Genomic DNA, 7,758 nt, shown 5'->3' on the forward strand with positions numbered 1-7,758 from the left:
GCCCCTCCCTTACCTCTTTGGAGCCAGTCCCTCAGAGCTATCTGAGAGGCTGCCTCCAGTCTGCCAAACAAAAAATAATTCTCAACTTTTAGGTTGTGCTTTTTTTTTTTTAGTCAGCAGTAAATAAAAACCTGCCTTCAAACTGCTCAATTTGTTAAAGCCTTTATGCTGTTGTGGTCATTTCGACACTGGACACATTGTTATGGCATGAGTGCCTCATATAGAGAAGTCACAAAAAATCTCAACATAGAGCTATGGTAATTAGCAATACAAAGGGCAATCTCCCTAAGGCAGAACCTTAAAGAATAAGTCACTGTTTGGGGACAAATGAGAAATAAGAGGTAGAAGGCTAGATTCAATCCAGAAACTGGTTTTCCATGAAAACCTGCAAACATTTCCCTTCGGGGATGAAAAAGTCAATAGTTTCTTAGTGCATTGAAAGCTGGGATTATGCCTTGTAGATCTTTGCTATAATCAACACCCTACTCACAGCGAGTGCTCACCACAAGTTAGATGGTGATAGGGAAGTAGCAATGATTATAAGAATGAATTCAATCACTTGTCAAAATTTATTAATTTGTGAGGACTCCTTTTCATGTTGTTTCCTCACAAAATACTTCATATTTTCTGAGATTCTGTTCCATACGACACCTGGACAATCCCAGGTGGGTAAAGTTAAGAGAACATCCCATCTTTGAAATGTGACACTACATTAAATGGCAGTGGTTCTCAATGGGGAGGGTGATTCTGCACCACAGGGGGCATTTAGCAAAGTCTGCAGACCTGTTTGGTTGTCCCAAGATGGGGGTGAAACCAAGCAGCACCCTGTGGGGCCCTCCCAGGTACAAATCCTTTCTGTGCGCCCCACTAACCCCCACCCCCATTCTTGTTTGTAGGAAAAATAGGCTTCATTCAGCCTCCTAGAACTTCCGTGAGTTCCAAAGGGCAGATTCACAGTTGCTAATCAGGGAAGTAAGGGGGATGCAGAGACAAAGGAGGAGCAATCAAGAAACAATAGTACAGCCTCAGGGCAGCGTCCTGGTTCTCCTGAAAGGATATACATAACTATATCTTTGAGTTCTTCTGCAGGAAGAAGTGGAGGATGGTAATTTCAGGCTGAGCTCAAGATCCCTGGAGCACTGCCCTGTTACCTCAACACCAGGCAATCAAAAGAAAAGTCACACACCCTGCAACCCTCACCCCAAATTTTGCCTATTAAAAACTTCTCCCTGAAAACCATCAGAGTTTGGGGGTTTTGAGCATGAGCCAACCACTCTCCTTGCTTGGCCCTGCAGTAAAACTTTTTCTGCTCCAAACTCCGACGTTTCCGTTTTTTTGGCCTCATGTGAGTCGGGCCCGTGAACTTGAGTCCTGTAATAAGGGGTGTTGCTGGCATTTAAGTGAATAGAGGGCAGGGATGCTGTTAAACATCCTGCAATGCACAGGACAGCCCCCCACAATACGGAATCATCTGGCCCAAAATGTCAATAGCACCCAGGTTGAGAAATCCTGCTTCATGGGGAAAAGAAAATGCCTTTGTTAGGGGAACCACTGACGGAAAACACCTGCTCTGGCCAGGCCCGACAGTAACCACTTGCATGAGTTATCTTACGAGGGAAGGTCCTGGTAAGGAACGCAGAACTAACAAGCTACCACCAGAAGAATTCGGGAAAGGTCAAAAGGAGAGAAGAGACGCCAGTCTGTATGTCCTACCAACCTCCCAGAATCCTTCTCGGTGAAATCCATCTTGGCTGAGCCATGTGCAGGCCACCAGGAAGGACCCTGAGTCAGAATGACTGGCCAGAGACAATCCGGAAATTAACCCCATTACCATAAAACCCAAGACTGCCAGCCACGTGGCAGAGCAGTTCTCCTGGGTTCCCTGACCCTGCTGCTCTCCTCCCAGGCGCCCCTTTCCAATGAAGTCTCCTTGCTTCGTCAATGTGTGTGTCTCCTCAGACAATTCATTTCTGAGTGTTAGACAAGAGCCCACTCTCGGGCCCTGGAAGGGGTCCCACTTCCTGCAATACCTTTCCTCTCTGGGTTCGTCATATCAGTCTCTCTTTGCCTATTACACTAAACTTCAGTCTACACATCCCACTTACTACTCTGGTCAAGGCTGTTAAGAACAGAGAAGAGACAGGGCCCCTGAATGCTTCTGTCTCAATTGCATTTTGACAGTCGTTATCTGGATGGTGTTTGGGTAGGGCCAGGGCATGTGAATAAAGCTCGCCTAGAAGCCAAATAGATTTGGACTTAAATTATCCACAGTCACTTCCATTTTTGGCTTTGAACCACTTTTGCAGATGTGGCCTCTGGTTGCAATGTGCCCTGGGAGAGTTCAAGCAAACATACACTCTTAGCCACCAAGTAGAAAACCTGAATATTTCCATATACACAGAGAAGATGAGTTCCCCCAGCCCACAAGGCTGACAAGCAACCCAGGCAAGCTTAGGCTCCTACAGAAGTCAGCTTCTTAATTGCACTAGGAGATCCACTAATAGGTTTGTCCTGGAACTCGTATGGTAATGCCTCACATCTTCATGGTGCTTTTAGCCTTGGAAAGGGTTTTCCTTTATACAACCTCAAGCTCTTGAAGAGGCAGGAACACGCAGAAAAAGAAATGGGTCTTATCCACCATGCACTGGGAAAGCCCCCAAATTCAAAAACACCCAGAATACCCCTACGTTAGAGACAATTGCATTATACACATAGGGCCTTTGAAGGAGACAGCTCACAAGCATAGCGCTTTCTTTCCTTCTCCCTGGGCATCGCTCCTGACTGCATCCTAGGCTTGAAGTAGAAGCGTCAACTGAGCTGCAGTTTAGTCAGAGAAAGGGAGATGCCCCAGAGTCTTGTCCAGAGTCACATTTCCTCCTCACTCCTCATGCCAAAAGAGGGACCAGCTTAATCACAACACAGACCTCTTTTGTTTGGGAGGCTGTACATTCGAGCTGGCTGACCACAGCAGAACTGCATTTGAATGGGAGAAAGGCAGCAAGGTTCCAGAATCGAGTGATTTTTTTTTTTTAATCTATATCATGGGCCAATCTTTAGAAACACTTCTTCAAGTTGTTTAAAGAGTATGGAAACGGAGACTCCACCCTCACCCCTGCCCCCCAAACCCCCTCTGCCAGGAACACAAACTCTTCGTTCCCCAAAGCAATACTTTTCTCCAGCGCCTTGCTCCCACACAAAAGCTTAATACTCTCCAGAATACTGGGCCACCCGGGGCTTAGGGAACCGAGGACAACAGATAAACTTGTCTTGCTTGGTGCCTCGAGGGACTTTCTCAGGGTAGCCTAGGAGAATTGCTAGGGCTCCCGCTGAACATAAGTAAGCCAGCTTCACCGGCACAGCAATGGGAACACTCGGCCATTTAGGGCAGACGGTTCTTTCTGGAGCTCGACTCAAGCTCGCAGTTCGTGCTCAGGGGGTTAAGGCGACAGCGGCAAGCACAGCAGAGCTTTCTCCGAGCTCTAGGTTGTTCTGAGAACGGGCAGGGAAAAGGGTTTCAGGTACCAGCCCAGCGGCCAGAGAGGCAGAGCCCCCGCACCCGCCTTTCCGGAGAGAGGTAGTGAGGGAGATAAAAGACAAAGCCGAGCTTTGGGGCTGTGTGGCCGGGCCAGGAGATGCTGCCAGCTAGCGGACCTAAGCGCCTGCAGGTTGCAGGTATGAATCTAAGTCATTTCTTCCCAGGAAGTTTCAAGAGGGTTCAGGGCGCCCGAGTACAGCGTGAGTGGTGGCGGGTGGGGAGGTGCCTCACGTGACCCGAAGGTGCAAAGATCAAGGAGGGGTCCAAGTGGCCGGTGACATCCACCCCTCCACACACACACAGTCGCCACTGCCACCGCTAAGCAACTTACTCCCTCCTAAAATACCGCTATCCATCCCCACTCCTCTTCTATCTAGGTTGGGTCTTGGATGACCGACCCTAACCCTACGGGTGAGAGGGGCAAGGATGTGAGAATTGGGCTGCGCCCCGAGGCTGCCTGCACTGGGTTACACTAGAAGGGTCAGGGATCCAAGACCCCCACGTCAGCTCCTGGCGACTCAGGGTCCCGCGCTCGGTGCCGAGGGCCTGCTGTCCACCGGCCGCTCGCCCGCGCTCTCGCTGGCTCAACTCCCCTTCCCTCGGGATGACCCGTGACTGCCCATGCAGCCCCGCCACCAGCGGCTCAGAGCCCGGTCTGACGGGGGGCGGGGGGGGGGGTCACAGTCCAAAGGAGGGGCACTCAGGACAAGGGGCAAATAGAGTCTGCCGGCCAGGCGCTCCGAGCTTCTCCGGTCCCCTCTACCCGAAACCGCGCTCAGCCCCCCAGTCTCTGTCACCACCTAGGGGAGGGGGAGGCCCGGGGAGAGCAAACGAATGAAACAGAAAATTCCGTACCGAGGGGGGAGAGATGAGACGGTGGGACAGGGCAGCGCGGGGGCTGACTTGGGGTTTCATCTGCGGCTTCCTTCCACCCCTGGCTACGGAGCTGCAGAGAAGGCAGGAGCTGCTGCCCCATCCTCCCTCTCGCTCTTTCCCTCCCCCTCCCCGCCTCCCCCGCCCTGCCCCGCCCGCCCTGCCTTGAGCTCAGAGTGTGTGAGGCAGCCGGTCCAGGTTGGGGGAGGTGAGAGGTGCTTTCGCCAACAGCAGCGGTCTCCCCCAACGCCCCCCCGCCACACACACATACACACACCTCACAACCGCAACGGGTTCTCCCAGCTCGCAGCCACCCAAAGGAGAGGAGGAAGAGAAAAGGAGCAGAGGGAAGCGGGGAGCAGATAGAAGGGAAAGGGAAGAGCTCAGGGTTGGACATTTTTGGAGCTGGGGTGCGGAGGAGAAAGGGAGCGCGCCTCCTCGATTTTCCCCTCCCCACCCCTCTTTGCTTTTCTCTCCCCTTCGTTGTATAGCATTTTCCAGAAGCGGCAGCGGAAGGGGACAGAAACCTCTAGTCTAGAAAGATTTGGAAGGGTGGCCAGGGCTCCCGCCAGCCACTACCTAGCAGCTGGAGCTGGAGTGTGTGTGTGTGCATGTGAGAGTGCGGATGCGGGTCTCTCTGTCTCTCTCCGTGTCTCCTCTCTCTCCTCCTCACACTCTCGCATCAGCCACCTCTGTCAGTTCCCCGTGTCAGTTTCTTCCCCTGCTCTTATTGTGTGTCAGGCTGCGGGAAGGAGTGTGTGCCTTTGAAGCGGCCCACGTTGGGTCAGATAGCCGGGAGAAGCAAGCGAGGACAAGGCAGGGGCGCGGGTAGAGCAGAGAGTTTCGGGGTGCTGACGAAGGCGAAAGGTGAGCAGAGCCGGCCGGCCACAGGGAAGTTTGGGAATGACTGAGAAGCAAAGGGAGAAATCACGGTAGGAGCCGGCACTTGCGCTTCTTGCCACGCCCCGCCCCTTTCCCGGTGCCCATCCGCCCACCGGCCAGGCAGCCTTGAGGCCCCGGCTGGGCTGTCCCAGGCGGTTGCTGTTGGCGCGCCGCGGAAGAACCGGTAAGGCGGCAGCACCGAGCTCCTTGGCTCTCGGACGCCAGACGACGCACATCCGAACAAATCGCTTGGCCTGGGGTAAGTCGACAGGCGGCCCAGAGCCCTCTGCTTTGCTGCCGGAGCGCAGCCAAAAGGCGGCGAGGTGCGGGCTGAGTGAAGATGCCGGGATGCTGAGGGCTGGGAGGCGCTGGCTGGCTGTGGGCTAGGGTGGTGGGGAGCAGAGCGAAGCAAGCAACAGATTGTTTTTTGGACACAGGGAGAGAGATATGCTGGGGCTCTAGGGGTGTCAGGACAAGGTGGCTCTTGGCAATGTCCAAAAACATCCTTTTCATTTGGGATGTTCTCCTAAACCAGAGCTTTGCCCTACCCCTGGACAGTGATCTGAGATCAATATTGACCAGGGAGATGGGCATGGAATAAGGACACTGGCCCTTTGGCCAAAAGCCACTTTAAGATGCCGAGAGCCGGAGGTGAGCTCACAAGGGCTCAGGGACCAGAGCCCCCATTGACCTTCTTTCTGTTTTGTATCCTTCAAACTTATGAAATGGCCAGATTCATTTCCCTGGATCCTTAAAGGAACCAGGAAATACAAATAGGGGGACATCAGTCAGATCTCTGCTCCAAAGTGGACACCCCCTCGCTCCCCAAACACACACACTGACTTGGACAAACAGTCATGATCATGATTGTTCCCCCACACACACAGGTACTGAGCTGTATTTCCAGATTCTGATCTTTCTCCATGGTCTCTAAGAGTGAAACTAGGAAAAGGGCTCTTTACCCCTTTGCCAGTTTGGGATCTTCTTGCCATAGTCAAGTATGTGGTGATGGCTACCGCAGGAAGCCAGGAAAGCGGTCTGGAAGACAGGATCTCTGAACTTTACCTGAGTTTATCATATGAGTAGGAGAGACACAGGCTAATCAGTAATGCTCCCTGCATGTCAGCCTTGGCTTCAAAGGAAAAAATATTTACTACATTGACATGGCACCCAGATCCACTTGTCTATTGCTATATATTTATCTTCATGGCATTTAGCAAATAGGGCAAGTTTATATAGTAGCGTTTGTAATTGTCTATTGTCGGTCTCGGGCATTTTTTTTGGTGTTCTACAGATGTTGGTGTTTGGTGTTATATGATGTTTCCTTTCCTACAGACTCTTAAAAAGCTGAGATAAATGATGTCAAATGGTACCTTTCACCCAGTCTTTAACATCTGCTTATTCTAAACCAGAAGGCATGGAAATACATTTGCATAGTACCAAGTTGGTCTCAAAGCAAATGTTTAGCCCAGGATAAAGAAAACCCAAAGGGTCAAGCTCTGTCTGCCAGGTTGAAGGAAAAACTGAATGCCACTTGAAATCTGTTTTGGTCCCTGGAAGATGATGTTTTCATGAAGTTTTACCATAGATAGATAGATAGATAAGTTTTACCACAGATAGATAGATAGACAGAGAGGCAGATAGATAGATAGAGTGAGTGTGACACTGCTTTCATAAAGTTGTAATATATGTGGTGTGTATGTATTTTTTCTAGAACTCAGATCAACTCCCTACAATCTGGGCTCTGTGCTGCTGTAGCCGAGTGGGGGGTATTTGAATTTGTGTTTCCAAAGCATCCAGGCTCCTCTGTTAAACTTCCTATTTATTATTATGTTACCAAAATACAATGAATTACCTCTTTCCAACTCAGCAAATGAGAGAAACAGATTTTGCATTAAGCGAACTGTTTATGTTGCATCAGGCAATTTGTTCTAATGCTCACTGCCGAGAGACAGGATAGAACAAGGATTACTCAATAGGAACTGAAAAGGTGCCTGTTCTGTTACTTTTTTAGGCAGTCATAAGCAAATATCTTCTTAGGTTAAAATTACACTTTCCCATAAATAGCAAAGACCAGGTTGCAGACAGGTAGGAAAGAATCAGCAGCTTCATACTAGGGGAAGAACTGAAAGTGTCAACAGGCATGAAGCCTAAAGTATAGGTCTTTGCTCTGTTCTTGGTGATGTGAGTATCTGGCTGCTGCCGTGGGTCCTGGTCCACGGTTCCTCAGGGGACAAGGAGATGGGCAGTTCAGGGATACAGAGCCATGTAGTCCTCAGCTGTGTTGACACACATTCACCTGGCTTTAGTGTATGCTCTAACGCAGAGACCTGGACCAGATAACATCTGCCATTTCTACCAGCTATAAGAGCTATAGCACTATGAGTCCATTCTTTCTAGAATTAACAACTGAAACCAGAATGACAGAACCACAGTGCTTAGAGAAGGCCAGGCCAGAAAATTACAGA

This window comes from Pseudorca crassidens, chromosome X (assembly GCF_039906515.1).
Source record: "Pseudorca crassidens isolate mPseCra1 chromosome X, mPseCra1.hap1, whole genome shotgun sequence".
Taxonomy (NCBI): domain Eukaryota; kingdom Metazoa; phylum Chordata; class Mammalia; order Artiodactyla; family Delphinidae; genus Pseudorca; species Pseudorca crassidens.